The sequence below is a fragment of the Grampus griseus genome, assembly GCF_964374135.1.
Source record: "Grampus griseus genome assembly, chromosome: 11".
Lineage (NCBI taxonomy): Eukaryota > Metazoa > Chordata > Mammalia > Artiodactyla > Delphinidae > Grampus > Grampus griseus.
The window spans coordinates 100,279,551-100,296,206 of record NC_139005.1 but is presented as its reverse complement, the minus strand read 5'-3'; positions in this window follow the sequence as shown (position 1 = coordinate 100,296,206).

Below are 16,656 nucleotides of genomic sequence, written 5' to 3'. Positions count from 1 at the left end.
AAGGAAGAGATGCCAAAATGTTCCCCCCTTCCCTCTCTCTCTCTCCCACCTCCCTCCATGTGAGGACACAGCGAGAAGACAACCGTCTGCACCCAGGAAGCCAGTTCTCACCAGGAAACAAATCTACCAGCATCTCAATCTTGGACTTCCAGCCTCCTGAACTGTGTGAAACAAATGTCTGTTGCTTAAATCCCCGAGTTTATGGTATTTCCTTACAGCAGCATGAGCTGACAAAGACAACTGGTGAGGTATTTTCGTCCAGCTTGGAATAACAACAAGAACAACAGAAAACAATAACTGAACCAAAGCAGATCTATTTTTCTCACCTAATGAGATGTTCACAGCTGGGTGGTGTCTGGCATTGGTTCAGCATTTCAGGGCTTTCCAGACTTTTCCCTCCAGGCCTCGAGGTGGTGACTTCTGCTCCAGCCATCACAGCTGTACTTCAACAGGAGCAAAAGAGAAAAGTGATGGGGCTACGACGTTTCCTGGAATCCCCCATGACATCTGTTTACCCCTCATTGACCAGATGTACCACAAGATCACCTCTAACTGCAAAGGGAAACAGGAAGTATAGTTATTCTAGCTGACACATTTCTCCCCCAACACCAAAGTTATTTTAGTAAGAAAGAATAGGAAAATGGAAGATAGTTTCTCCCACAACTAGTGGAACATATTCAATTAGAGTCTAAATATAGTTCATTGGTAAAGAGAAAAAATATATATATATATATATATATACCTTTTCTCCTTGTGAGGGGTGATTATATAGTCTTAAATATCTGTTTCTAAATCATAAATTCTGTGGCTTTTTAGAACTTTTTAATGAGAGGTTCCTTGAGAAAACTAATTCTGCATTTCCCTCTTAGGGCTTTGTATTGAACTGCATGATGGAGTGTCTCCGTGCAGGACTTTCTCAATGTATAAATGGTTTATTGACAAAGAGAAACACCCTTGACTTGTCTGGGTTATACAATATCTGCTTTATTCCAGGGTTTCCAAGTTCCAGACGCTGAAGTGCAATCACGTTTTTTATAGACAGAAGCACAGAGTTGAGTGAGAGGGTCCAGTGGCGGGGGGGTTGCTAAATGCTGTACCTACAGAACCCCACAAGAACGGGCGGTCCCGGTGATGGTCTAGACCGTCGACTCAGAAACCTCTCTGCTGACAAGGGCACATCGTGACTTGTCTCTTTACAGACCAGGTTCTGCAGCCACTCAGTGCTCACCTGAATGGAGCCGCTGGATGTGGACTGTGCTTGAGAAGGATGCCCTCCATTAAAGCAGGAGCGACAGAGAGGTGGGGATAGCTCACTGAAGTAGAATCCACGGAAACAAAGGCCCTCTGGGTGCTGTTCATGAGTTACTAGAGGGATGGAAGGTGGTTTCCAAAGGCTCCATCCTGGCAGCTTCTTGAACAATAATCCCATTGATTAAAACAGGAACACAATGTTGGGGGAGCAAGGCGTGGAGGGGCACCCAGAGGGCAATTTGCTGTGTGAGTCCACCGAGCAGGAAGCTTGGGAAAAGGATGCGATTTGGGGGTCCTCAGTGAACAGGGGGCCGCTGAAGCTGTGGAGAGGGGGGCTCACCAGGGAAAGAGGGCAGAGCAAAGCACCCAGGACGCAGCCAGACCCAGGAATAGAGTCCACTGAGCGTGTGCGGGACACGCAGAGGCAGGTGCCTGTGAGGGGGGAGGGGCAGCCGTAGGGCCCGGCCAGCGGGCCCGCTGGTGACCCGGAGCCCCGTGCTGTCCTCTCCCTAAATCACCCTGGTCTTCCCTGCGTCGTTTCTGTCGAGCAGAGATTTCCTTGTTGGCACTGTCATTTTCAGAAACAATTTCCAGTTAACACTAAAAACACACAAAAACATGCACTACATCGATTTTCAATTTTTGGAAAAAGGACACTTCAGAATGCAGGCTCTGCTGGAAAAATAAATAATGACTTAGAATTGACAGATATCATGCGAGATGCTAACAGCACGGACTCAATCAAAGGGAGACAGAAAATCCTGAGTGTCCATCCTCCTGGACGGTGCACGTCCTCACGGCCCAGGAGGAGGAGAGGCCCGCATACCACCCCCAGCCCCGGTCCCCCAGCTTCCCCCTTACTCTGGTCTCTCCATTCCTGCTGCCTGTCCCCAACAAGCCCTCTCTCTCGAGCTGATGAACGTCAAAAGCAGTGCTCACTAAGCCTCGGGGGCCTAGAGGTTCCTGTCCTCACACAGTGGCAGATCTGTGAACAGCTGGGTGGGCTCCATGCTGGCCCCTGGGCCCCCTCCCCACGCGCTGCAGCTCAGACCTAAAAAGGAAAATTGATGTTAGCCCAGTGATTAAGGAAAGGAAACACAGGGGCTGTGGAGGTACAGAGCCAGGGGTTCTATCCAGTCCAGGATGCAGGGCGGCCCCTCGGGGGAATTCTGGAGAAGGCTGTCTTGAAAATTGAGCAGGTATTTCCCATCCCCCAAGCTGGTCCTCAGTACTGAAGCCCTGATGGAATTACAGGAGGGGTCCTGGTAAATCAATCAGAAACTGAAGCAGAGGCTGAACCCACTCATCTTCCAGGACCCAGCTTGGGCATCGTGCCTCTAGAAGTGCCCCGTGGGGACCCCAGGCTGGGCTGACCCCACTTCCTTGGGGTGCTCACAACCCCCCCAGAGCCTGGGTAAGCACCCACTTCCGTCGTGACAAAGCTTAGCAAACCACAGTTCGTTCTGTGTTAGAAATCAGCTACGTGTTTAAAACCCTTTATTGAGGAATGACGGGCATACCAAACAATACGCATATTAATTGCACAACCAGTGGGATCTGGAGATAAGTGTGCAAGTGTTCTCTGTGAAAACATCACCACGATCTGCGCTGTAAACAGAGTCATCACCTCCCACACTTCCCTCTGCCCTCACGAGAACACTTACCATAAGATCTGCATTCTCAGCAAAATTTTAAGGTAACAAAACAGCATATTAACTACAGGCACCAGGCTCTGTAGTCGATCCCCAATCCCCGGAATTCACTCACCTTGCACAACTGAAACTTCGCTCACTTTTACCAACACCTCCTGATTTCCCCGCCCAGGCCCCCACCGCTCTCTCTGCCTCTATGAGTTTAACCACTTTAGATTCCACAAGTAAGTGAGATCACGCGGTATTTGTCTTACTTCGCTCAGCATCATGTCCTCCGGGCTCATCCATGTTGTCAAAAATGGCAGGATTTCCTTCTTTTTTATGGCCGAATAACATTCCTTTGCACGTATATATCACATTTTCTCTGCCATTCATCCGACTGCGGGCACTTAGGTTGCTTCCATGTCTTGGCTGTTGTGAATAACGCTGCAATGGGCATGGGGGTGCAGAGACCTCTTCGAGATCCAGCTTTCAATTATTAATAGCTAACGACCATCTTGTGATTTGAAAGACAAGCAAAGCCTTTGGGAATAAGGCATAAATGCAGGTGATCCCCGCCACCTAACATGAGAGAGAGCTGGCAAGGACTGGTCCAAGCCTCTGACTTGTGTTTCCCTTCTGGGCCGTGACCTCCAGGAGGCAGGGAGCTGCCTCTGTGTCTCTGAGCCTCCGTGCCCAGTGGGTACCCGGTGCCCTGTAGGAGCTCATCATGCATCTGGTGGCGGATCCCAGGGACCACTGAGCAGGACGTCGGCTCCTCTGCCTGACGGGAACGGCGAGGCTGCCTTTGGGCGCACAGAAGGATGTCCGGGGGTCCCTGCGGCTCTGCCAGCGACGGCCGTGAACAGCCTGCCCCAGAGTGAGCGAGAAGAGGACCAGCGCCTGGGACGCGAAGGCAATCTCGGCCTCGTGGTCAAACATCTCTCTATCAGCCTTAAAGACAAGCCACCCTCCCAGCTTCGGAGGCCGTTTGCAGGAGGTGCGTCAGCAGCAGTAAGTTACAATAGACCTTGCGACAGGGAAGGAGTTTTTGAGGCATTTTATGCCCCGAGGCTACCAGCAGTGTGAGTTAGGGACCTTTAACACTTACATCAGCCAGTGAATCGTAACATAACCGTGGGAACGAGGTGGGCAGCAAATCCAACAGGACCACTAGAAATTAGCCTCATGGGAGGGAGGGAGAGGAGGGGAGGGGGCCGCATGCCCATCTTCTATCATGACAACAACTTCACCACAGGCCTGCTGGCCCAGTAAATTTCCAGCACAGAGGAACTCGGCCTTCAAGGAGCGGAGGAATTATTCATGTGAACCATTTAGGGGTGAAAGCACTTCCCACCTAATATGCTCTTCTCCAGGGGCGCAGAGCACGGTGTCATCCATGGGGGTTATATCCTGAGCGTCCTCCAGGGGTGTCTCGGTGTCCTGGGGGCAGACTGTTGGCTCCCTGCACCCAGCGGTTGTCCAGCCCACACGGAACTTGGGAATGAGGTCAGGTCCATGGGCTCAGCACCCCCGTGGGACACTTGTTTCAAAGAACCCCCAGGGCAGCGCCTGACAGGGCAGTCTGGGCCCCTCCAGGTCATCATGCCATGAGCCATCAGGGCTGTGAGAGGTCCTGAGGCGTCCCGTGGACATGACAGAGTGAGACAGCAGCAGGACTGGGACCCCTTATGCCACCTGTCATCTGGGACCTCCTAGCTCGGGGGTCGAGAGAGCTGCTCTGCCCCCCGGGCTCTGCCCTCCCAGGCATGGGCTCCAGCATCGAAATTCAATGCACCTCGGCCCCAGGATGATAAGCAAATGGTGTCTTCACCTTCCCCTAGTTTTTAAAATAATGTATATTCTTCATTATAAAGGTAATGCATTTTCAGGATAAAAAACAGAAACGCACAAAAATCTAAATAAGAGCTTATATTCCCCAGCAGCAGCCACAGGCCCCGTTAGGGACCAGGGAGCCCTGGGTGAGTCCGCTTGACCCTCTCCACCTCAGTGCTATGGACACAGGGGCCGTCCTGGGCGCTGTGGGGTGCTGACCACGTCCCTCGTCTCTACCCACTAACGCCAGGGGCATCGAGAGCATCAGAATGTCTCCAGACATTGCTGACTGTTCCCGGGGGGGGGCATAGTCACCCCCAGTTGAGAACGACTGACTGGCCTAAGCAGAGATCAGATTAGGAAACCCGCCAACTCTGAGCATGGGAATCGGGAGGCATCATGGGAGTGGAGGCTGGAACAGTCTCAGACGCTGAGATTAGCCACATTCAGGAACGTCCAGCAGGTTACCAGAACGGAAGTCACATGTCAGCGTGACCAGGGTTCAGAGGCCCCCTGGGGGGAAGGAGCTACCAGTGTGGGGGTACGCCCAACCACCACCCAGATGCCCTGGGATCCAGGTCTCCTTCAGGACCAGCGTACAGAAGGGGAAGCCTTCAAGAGAGCACGAGATGTGTACACGTGGCCTGGAGCTGACCTGGCCCCAACTCCCTAGGAGGAGCTGCAGCGAGGCAGCCAGGGGACCAGAGGGGTAGGTGACAGTGGAGGCCCTGGCACAGCAGGTGCCGTAGTGATCCCAGTGCAGGAGGGCTCCCAGGGCAAGTTCCCACAGCCCGTGCACCTGCTATAGAGGCTGGAGCCCAGGACCCCTACTCACGGTCTCCTGGCCTCCAGCCTCTATGAGGACGTCAGTGTAAGAACGGGGATGATGGTGGCCCACAAAGACAAGCAAGAGTGAGGGGCCCTTGGGGAGAGCTGAGCCCTCAGCCCAGCCGCCAGACCCCAGGAGCTGCTTCTCCATCTTGGATTTGGATGTGTCCAATCCATCCCCTCCTGTGCTTACAGCTGCTTTCTGTCCCTACAGCCAACTAGGCCTGGCCTGAGCCCCTGAAGGGTTCTTTTCAAGGGGAGGGGCTGGCCATCACGGATGCAGGCCGGGCTCTCCCCGCTGCTCCCACCAAAGGAAATGAATGCAGAGGTGAAGGAAAGTGAACAGGACAGATTTCAGGAGCAGATGGCCCGAACCATTTGGGTCCCGCCATTCAGCAGGCTGATGCAACATGAAAACACACCAAGTAGCAGGGCTTAATTAGCAAATTAATAATAACTCCACATCTGGTGGCATCGGGAGGAAGGGCAGCACGTTGGAGCCTGGCAGAGCTGGCCCTGGTCCTGCACAGTCCTCCGAGCTGTGTGACCTTGGGAGGTCACCTTGCCTTGACCTTGGGAGTCCTCCTCACCTTGGAGGACAAGTCAGAGGATAACAGCACCTAGGATCACTGCAAGAATTACAGGAAAGGATGCAAACCACGTGGGCAAGATGACTGCACGGAGAAAAAATGACAGATATCAGTATCATCACAGCATCGTTCCTATCGAATTCCAATAATCTAACGAGCCCCAAACAGAGGGCTGTGCAGCGAACCCACGTAGCTTCCCCCACCCCAGCTCAGATGGCGCCCAGGCTGGGTCTGCTGTGCGGGAGGAGGGACATCCTATGTCAACACCTAATTTCCAGAAATTGTTGGGTGGACTTTACGTAAATGAATATTCTAGGGTTTGACAACGTCTGAAAAGAACCAGAGGGCAGAGGTTGCCTGGGAAGAAGTTGATGATTTTCCTGCTGAAGAGCCTCCCACTCAACACAGCACCCAGGTGGTCAGCCCGCAGACGGTCTGGAGGTCGATCAGGGTTTGGTGGTCACCTGGCTTGGGGTCACTCTGGCGGGGAGGGTTCAGAGCATTGGGCCAGTTGGAGGGAGAGCCTGCAGACAGACACCATCCCCGGGAGTTGCAGCCTGGGGCCGAGGGAGGAGGTGCTGAGCTCACCATCTCCGTCCCCCCCCGACCGTATCCACAGTTCACTTTTTACCAGGTGGCATCGCTGAATCGTCACCACAACCCTGTGAGGTGCTGTGCTAGTGTCCCAGGGCTGCTGCAACAAAGCCACACAGACGGGGCAGCTTAAACAACAGAAATTTATTTTCTCCTAATTCTGGAGGCTAGAGATCAAGGTGTCAGCAGAGTTGGTTCCTTCTGAGGCCTCGCTCTTTGACTTGCAGATGGCCATCTTCTCCATGTTCTCACTTGGTCATTTGACTGTGTCCTGATCTCCTCTTCTTATAAGGACAGCAGTCGTGTTGGATTGGGGACCACCCCGAAGACCTCCTTTTAACATAATCACCTCTTTAAAGACACTTTCTGCAAATATGATCCTGGGGGTTAGGATTCCAGCAGGTGAACTTGAGGGGTTTACTCCGTAACCAGTGGGTCATGATCCCGAATTTACTGGTGAGGAAACAGCACCATCGAGGTCTGTGGTCCAAGGTCACCTCTCTAGTTAACCTTCCTCTGTCTCATTCTCCTTGGCTGTAAAAACCACTCATCCAGCGAACACTTGTGGAGCCCCTGTGATAGAGCAGGGGTTGGGCATCCCCTAACCTCCTGGAGCTCATGTTCTCTTGGGTTTTAACACTTCCCTGGGATGAACAACCCAGTTCACCTGCATGAGGCCACTATATGGACTGTCCCAAGTGCAGGCCACACGAAGTCTGCCTTCACCAGGAAAGGTGGATTCTGGGGCAGAAATGGACCCAACACAGCAACACTGATTTCTCCATCTCTTGAAGTCCATGCAGGTGGGCAGCCTTCACCATCCTGCCATGATGCCCTCAGAGGCCGAAGCCCAAGGAGGGCCACCACCTGGACCCCCGGCCGTTCTGGGGTCGCCGTCCTATGATGCTGGGGTTGCAGGTGGTGCGCTCTGCCCTCCCCCCAGGCTGACCTGCCAGCTGCAAACTCGCCCAGGGTATGAACTCTGCAGTCAGGAAGGGGCGAGGGCTGGAATGATGCCTGAGAGTGACCGGGAGGGTGGTTCTAAGCAGACTACCCAGGAATCAGTGGAGGGGAAGGAAGACCTCTGAGTCCAGGCATCCGTGTCCAGAGCTGGGGGACTGTGGAGACTGGGAGGCCGGCAGAGAGGGGCGTGGCGTCAGGAGGGCAGCAGGGAGGCTGCAGGAAGCCCGGTCCAGTGAACTCAGATGCTGGCTCCTCCCAATGTCGTTCACATGAGCTCAGCCCTCCACAGCTCAGTGGCGTTGGATTTGTCCCCTTCGGTCTCCATCTTTTAAAAAGGGCATTTAATGCCTTATCAACAGGTCTCTTAACTTCCTTGAGACCAAGGAGATAAAGAGTCCAGAGGTCACAGCTAAAGCCCTGGATCTGCCTGGCGTCTGGGTGACCTTGGCCGTGTCACCTCCTCTCCCACCTGAGCTCTTCTGTAGGAGGAGCCCTTAAGCCTGCCTCCTGGGGGTTGTCACAGATTTTGTGACCTTAGCCACAACGGCGAGGTCACAGCCTCAGCCTGGGAGGCCTCAGCCTTTTGCTGACGGTAAAACCCTTTGCAACTATGAGCTGTAATTGTAATATTTCTTCCCTCAGTGCAGAGAAGAAACTTGTAGGAACTGTATGAGATGCTGAAATAAATTAAGTTTTCATCTGCCCCTCGATACGGGACCAAGTGTAATTGAATTTCCTGACTTTCACTCAACTGTGTTGAGTGAAAGGAATCCTAGGGTCCTCTCAACTCCCTTTCTTATTTTGGAAACATATGAACAATAATTCTTCAAGTTTATAGAGGGATCCTCAGGATAAAGCTTTCCCACAGGCATTATTCTGATTTGTCTTAACCATGAGTCCTGAGGGTCACTCTGGAACAGTCCAGTCACTGGAGTGGGGGGTGGGGGTTTCTGGCAAGTCACCTGGAGGGCAAAATGTGGGGCTGACCTGAGAAACACTAGGTCTGGGGAGACAAGGCTCTGGCACCCTTGGGCCTCCCCCTACGATGCCCCATGTCAGGGTCCCAGAGAGCTTTCTGCTCACCTGCTGAGGTCCAGTGTGGTGGGGCGACCAGGTTTCCCAGACCCTGGGACATTCCAGATCCTGGTGTGGATGGTCAAGGGTGGGGTGGGTGATGGGCTTCAAGCCAGGAGTGTTCTCTGGAATGCTTGGAGATTCGGGGGCTGCCCACCCCCTCCAACTGCCTCAGGAGTTAAAGTCCTGACATCTCAGAGCTCAGGACACCCAGAGGTCTCCCAGGTCTAACCTGCAACTCACGTGTGTCAGGTGGGGCTTGAATTTCCTCATAGAGGGGAGAAGGGGGATCCAGGGCAGCAGCAGGAGGGAGGCAAAGAAACAGGGCGAACCCACGTGTCCCGGCATCGGCCCCTTGCTTGCCTCACGGTGGGAATGGTGATCAGGACCCCGCCTCGGGGACCGCCAAAGCCACATTTACAGTCTGTCCAAGAAAAATGAAATAACAAAGAACGTGAGGCTTGAAGAAGACAGGTTCAGGTTCATTGCCAGCCCCACTGGGGTCTGTGTGGAGACCCCACTTTCCCACCTGCAAAACTAGAAGCAGAAGCCCCGAGGCATGGCTTGTCACACAGTAGGCTCCCTTCTTTCCTTCCCCTGCAGCCTAATTAGAATTTAAGCAGAAGGACCCAGAGAAAACCTCAGGGAGAAAAGCAGGCCAGGTGACCGCCTGCCATGCTGTAATTTAAAGCAATTTTGTAGATTGAGCAAAACAATCAGAGAAGACCAGCGGGGGGCAGGTGGTTGAGAACTTTTTTTTTGAAATCACTTGGGCAAATGGTTTGTGCCCCCTCAATGTATCTGCGGTTCGATATTCCCCAACGGCCATTATTCATTCGTGGAAGGGAGGAGAGCGTTGGCCAGAGCTCAGAGACCTCACCAAGCATTTTCACTATTGATTTTCTGGAACTCATTGACTAATGGGGCCATTTGGCACCAGGATCCTGGGGAATCGAAGGGAATCTCAGGTCTGGTGTTGATTCGGGAGTTGAAATGTGGGGATGGGGGATGGGGAAGATGTGTCCAGATACATCTTCTCTTCTGTACAGATAAACCTCAATCCCAGGAGGGCACCTCATTTTCACAACCAGCACGTAACTCACTGTAACATTTTATAAATGTTTTGCCACGGGGTATTAAAAAATATATTTAGTCTTTGTCCTGGATTCCAGACACAGACCTCCTAAAACCCTTGGAATGTCCTGAGTAATAGGAGCATCTTTTGTTTTTCATAAGAAGCCCGGGATTCCCCAGTGGCACAGTGGTTAGGAATCCGCCTGCCAATGCAGGGGACACAGGTTTGATCCCTGGTCCGGGAAGATCCCACATGCCACAGAGCAACGAAGCCCATGCGCCACAACTACTGAGCCCACATGCCACAACTATTGAAGCCCGCTCACCTAGAGCCTGTGCTCCACAACAAGAGAAGCCACCACAATGAGAAGCCCGCGCACCGCAATGAAAGAGTAGCCCCCACTTGCTGCAGCTAGAGAGAGCCCGCGCGCAGCAACGAAACCCAACACAGCCAAAAATTAATTAATTAATTAATTAATATTTTTTTAAAAAAGAGGCCCCTTTTGATCACCCCTGAGTTTATGCTAATAGAGTGACTCAGGTGGGACCCCTAGGTAGCTTCAGGAAGGGGCTGGTCAACAGGGAGAGCCAGTGATTAAAGGGTTGGCTTGTAGCCCCACCCACCAACTTCCAGGGAGGGGAAGCAGCTGGAGACTGAGCCCTACAGAAACTCTTGGACAATGAGATGTGATGAGCTTCTGGGTCGGTGGACACAGGGAGGTTCTGGGAAGGTGGTGCGCCCACCCAGAGGGAGGGATGGGCATGGCCGCCCCCTGCCCCACCCCCACACCTGTCCTGGGATCTCTTCCATTCCGCCCCACCCCCACACCTGTCCTGGGGATCTCTTCCATTCAGTGCTCTCGAGTTGGAGGCTTTATCATAAGCTGGTAAATGTAAGTGAAGTGTTTCACTGAGTTCTGTGAGCCATTCTAGAAAATTATTAAACCTGAGAGAGGGGTCAGGGGAGCCCCCCAGTTTGCAGTTGGCCCAGTAGAAGCATGGGCAGCATGGAAACCCCATTTGTGGCTGACATCCGAAGTGGGGGCTGTCTGGTGGGCCTGAACCCTAATCTATGGGGTCTGCACAGTTAGTGTCAGAATTGAACGGAATTGTAGGACAATGAGCTGGTGTTGGAGCATTGGTTGGTGGCAGAAAATCACACACTGAAAATTATGCAAATAAAAACAAATGATAATAACCCAAATGATAAACAAAATCCATAATAATATAGCTGAACACACATAATAATGATATAATCCTGTACTCACCCAGAAAGGCAGAGCCAGTCTCCCAGAAGGACATGGCATCCCATTTCCTGGGCTGGTCAGAACCCCCCTGGCTCTGTGTCCACGGGGGGTGTCATAAAGGTCAATACTAACACATTAGGAGGCCGAAGGGCTTGAGAGCCATGAGCTCTGAAGGGGGAGGAAGGCAGGTGGGTGTGGGATGCCCAAGTGCGGGATGCCCAAGTGCGGGATGACCGGGTGCGGGATGCCCAGGTGCGGGATGCCCGGGTGTGGGATGCCCAGGTGCAGTCCCGCAGAGCACTTGCAGAGTCACGGCATTTCAGGGGGACAGACCCCAAGTCAGCCCTGGGGGGCCTGCATCCCAGTTGGAGCTGCACAAAATGACCCCTCTCTGTCTGGAGGAGGGGCCAAGCCTTGTTCCTGGAAGTGGTCTATGAAATGCAAGAGAGAACAAAGCAACCACAGTCCTGCATGTCTGTGAAGTATGAGCTTCGACCCGAAGGAAGCTACTCCCTTTTATTCCGTTCTCAACTAACAGGCAGTCTTGGGTATTTACAAGAGCTCTGACTGTAGGCTCAGGAAAGAGGTCTTCCAGGGGGGTTGGGGGGTTTTGACTGTAAAGAATCAGTGATTATTTAACTGCTTCTTTCTTCTCCCACTTCAAGCATCGTCATCACACCAAGCCACCCAGGAAAAACACACATGAGCACACATGTACACACCACACATGCATGCACACGTGTACACATGTGCACACACCATACCGTGCACACCACACATGAACGTGCACACATGTGTGCACACACATGCACATGAGTATGCACGTGCACAGAACAATGCACACATGTGTGCGTGTCACATACATGCACACACCGCACAATGCATGTACACATGTGCACACACCACACTCACACATGCACGTACATGTGCACACACCACATGCACTCACATTAGAAGCATCTCCCTTCCCAATGACCACCAGTCAAAATTGCCCAATATGTTAAAAGTGCCCAAAATATGGAGAGAAAAAGTGGTATACAGGACACGTTGCTCTTTTTGGATTCAGAACCCAACGACCTAGGGTGTTGACAAACCTCAGACTTAGCTTTTAGTCCAAAGTTTCATTTCCAAACTCGGAACTGGAGAATTGAAAGTGGCCCAAAATGTCTTATCGCCGCAGGAAACAGGCGAAACGATTCCAATGCAAAAACATAAGCTGAGAACACATACACCATAACACATTCTGGGAATTAAATAAAGATAAGTATGAAGAAGAGCCAGGGAATAAAAATATTTCCCACGAGACATCAAAGTAGGTCCTGGCGGCCAGGAGGGGGAGTGGGTGGATGGCCAGCTCGTGATGACAGCTTCCAGGAACGGGGTCAGGACAGGAGGGCTGTTGCAGGGGATGCAGATGGAGAAACTGGGGAAACAGGCTGGTATGATCCACTTAAAGAAACATGGAAACTGTGTGCAGCACCCAGTGAAGAAAGACATTTCAGCTCTTCATGGTGGGGAAAATAGTCCATAATTAATTAAAAGCACTACCTAAAATCTTTGTATTCAGAAAAACTGCTGCTGTGTTTTGGAAAAATAAATTATTATTGACCAGCCACTCTCAAACTTATAAAATGTTAAAACACACACACACACACACACACACACACACACACACACACACAACATGTGTAGCTGAAATCCAGTACCACCCCCATATCCCCTATGGGTGGGTGAAGCCGTCCAGCAGCTGGGAGTCACAGCCCTCAGTGAGATGACTGTCCCAACTGTCATTGCCCATCTGGTCACCACCTCTGCTGAGTGACAGCACCTCAAGCACCCGGAACTCCTATCGGAAGAACCACACTTCCCAGACGCTAATGAGATAAGCCCCAAAACACAGCCTCCCGTCTGGATCAGTCCAGAACGAGAATGCCCATGTGACTTGCCATCCTCTGGGCTGATGGAGGACCAGGGCTGGAGAAAGCACCCCACCCCCCTCCCCTGGGACAGCAAGCCCATCACACTTTGTCCTCCGAGATGTCCTTTGGGGATGGGACAACAGTGAGAGAGTTTTGCTGTTGTCCCGAAGCACTTGAGAATGTCAGAGCAGAGCAAGCGAAAGGAATAAATTCTCAGCTCATGGAAGATCTCACCAAATGATATACACGATCAGGGGATCCAACCTATAGGTGTGTCCACGGCACACTGGCCGCACGGGCTGGTGTGAAGATCTGGTGAGCAGTTTGTGTCGGCCACCGCGCAAGAGCAGGGAGAACATACTGCTGTCCGCAGAAACAGTTATTTCTCATGAAAATATGAGAGAAATGAACCAGAGTCAGAATAGGGAAACGGACTTCTCATCACATCTGATTCCGTCCTGCTGGTGGCAGCTGGGTAGCCATGGGGAGGCGACCTCACTGAACCGGGACTGCTGAGATGCTGACCGCTGGCCCCTTTGTCTGGTGGAAGCAGAGATGGAGGGTCTGCAGCAGGGTGCTCCTGCCTCCCCCCACCCGCCGTGTGGTGTGTGCTCAGGTCGGGCACGGGTGGGCAGACTGGGGATGGTGGTCCAGGAAGGGGGGACCCACCTGTGTTTCTCCATCTCTCAGCAGGAGTGAGTGGCCGTGGGGCTTTGCTGAGTCTGAGATCTTACCTGGTGGGTTCAGGCCGGCAGGTCTCGCCCGCCTCCTCCTCCAGGAAGACTTCCTGGTCCTGATGAAGACAGGACCCTGAGCCAGGAGGGCCTGACCTGAACTGTGCTGAACCTTCCGCCCGCCCAGTCTTTCCAGAAACTTCTCACTCTGACCCAGCTTCCCTCCTTGCCTCAGAGCCTGTTTCGCAGGGAGCCGTCTGTCGGACAGCAGTTGTGTGTTCACCAGGAGAGAACGGGCCTTTGTGGTGAGTGAACTGATTTCTCGACATGGCTTCTGCCACATTGTTTATTTTATGATGTGCTTTTGATGGAAGGCATCGGCCCCGTAGATGTTATTGATGGCTCCTGTGAATTTGCATTAAAAATGTCCACGCGCTGGAAAATGTCATCTGTGTTGGCCCGAGCTTGCCATGTCCCTGCCACAGCCTAATGGCTCAAGGCAGCAGAAAATGAGACTCAGCTCCATCGGGTGCCAGAGTGCGTGCGGGCACCGAGGGGTCCCCAGGGAGGAGCGACGCACCACCCAAGCTTAAGTCGCTCACAGCCCGGGGATGGGGCCCGGGGATGGGGCCTGAGTGAGGGGCCGTGGGCCCGGCCTGGAGCTGCGGAAGCATATAGAATGTATGTGTCATTCCTGGGCCCTGGATGGGGGCCCAGAGAGGGGACCTCACGCAGGAACAGTCGAGGGTGTCAGGAGTGGAGACGGAATCCAGTCCTTGTGGGGGTGACTGAGCTTCATCTCTGCCTGGGGCTGGTGGCTGTGACTCGTGAGAAAAGAACAGAACCTAATACACCCGCCGTCTCCAGGGACCAGCCCTACAGGAGCCCGGGAACCTGATCCAGGGCCGTTCAGCTGCAGCTCCTTTTCCGAGCAGGGCTGGACCCTGAGACAGAGGAGAGAGAAGCGGGACCCACAGCTTTCTCCCTCGAAGAGCTGGGGGCAGCTGGACCACCATGCCGGGAGGGCAGTCATTTCTAGACAGAATCCCAGGTCCCGGCACTGAGAGCAGCAGCCTCGCCGCTGCTGGGACTTTGGTACCCAAAGCAGGCTCAGTGGTCAAGAAGTAATGCCCCTGGGTGACCAGGGAGCCTGGCCTTCAACTCGGCTACTGACCAGGCAGCAGAAAGGGGCCACCAAAAGCTTCCCAGAACGCTCATCACCCCGCTCAACCCACCAATAGGCAACACAGCCTCTGAGGTCAGAGGAAGCCTGGCCCTCCTCCCCCACAAGGCCCAAGACCCCCATCCTCGCGCTCTCCCTCCTGTCTTCCCTCCCCCCGTTCAGTGACCACCTTCCACCACTGCCCCCTCTCCCTCCTGCATCTTCATCCTCTCCTCTCTAAGGATTCTGCCCCCAAGACCTCGGACAAGCTCCCACCGTGGCTCCCCCTGGGCAGCAGCGCTGCGGTTAGAGGATGAACTTGGGCACCAGACAGCCCCAGGGGTGCTCAGGACTCTGCTGCTGACCATCTGAGTGGCCTGAGCTAAACCCACGAGCCTCTCGGAGCCTCCGTTTTCCTGCCTGGAATAGAGGATGATGGTGCCAATCCTAATACTTTACAGGGTTGTCTTGAGAAATAGTAGGGTCGTGTATGTGAGCACTCAGAACCGCGTGTGGCCCGTGGGGAGCACGTGTAAGGTCCTGCTTTCAGGGCTGCACTCTTCTTCCCTTTCGGCTGCGTTTCCCGTGAGGGTCGTGGGCTCTCTTGGCTCTGCGGCCCCTCCCAACCATCCCTGAGCCCAGCACCGCACGGCCTCTGCCCCCACCCCACAGGGGTCCCCCCGGCCACTTCAGGCCGCTCCCCCGGAGGACATGCCTTGATCCTTGTCTTCTTGGAGTCACTGTCGACCACTCAGCCTCCTGGAAGTTTCCACCAGCGGACAGCTTGTGCATCATTCTCCTTCTTGGTCACACTGCCCCAAGGTCCCTTGGGGGACCCCCCCCCTCTCAGTTCTGAGCTCTTGCAGTTCGTGCACCTCCCTCGCTCTCCTGTGCCAAGATGGGCACGTGCCAGAGGCATGGCCAACCAACCGACATCCAGCCCCACATCCGGCGCCTGGATCAGCATGGCTACCTCGCCCAGGAGTCGATCCGAATCAACGCTGGGGCCCCGGCTGGGACTGTGGAGAAAGGGGCCCCCTGGGTCCCAAGGTTGACAGAAGGATAACTTGTAGCTTCAGGGGAGGGTGGAGGCACAGAGGCATCCCTTGGGGAAAGTTTGCCCGGAAAAGAGCTGAGATGAGAAGACATAAATTACCAATGGCATTTTTAATACACTTTGTGTTTTGGAACAAATTTAGCTTTATAGCAAAGTTGCACAGATAGTACAGAGTCCTTGTATGCCCCTCCCCCAGTTTTCCCGTTGTTAACATCTTCCGATCCCGTGATGCGGTCCTCACGGCTGACGTCAACACTGGGACATGGCTATGGGGTGTTGCCCGTTTTTCCACTTAAGCCCTCTTTCTGCTCCAGCATCCAGTCCAGGGAGCCACACTTCGTTGAGTCACATCTCTCCGATCCCCTCTGGTCCACACAGCCTCAGTTTTTCCCAGTTTTTCCTGACCTTGACAGTCTTAAGGAGTACTGCCCAGGTATCCAGTAGAATGCATCCCAGTTTGGATGGATTTGTCTGGTGTTTTTCTCATGCTTAGACTGGGGTTATGGGTTTTGGGAAAGACGACCACAGCGGAGAGGTGTCCGTCTCATCACATGGTACCTGGATGTACCTGATGCCCACCTGGCACCATGGGTGATGTACACCTTCCCCACTTGGCTAACGTGCCAGGTGACACCTGCCAGGTGTCTCTACTGTAAAGTTATGATTTCTCTTCCACACTCTGTCCTTTGGAAGCAAGTCCCTAAGTCTAGTCACCCTCAAGGGAGGTGGGGAGAAAATTAAGCTTCACTTCTCGAA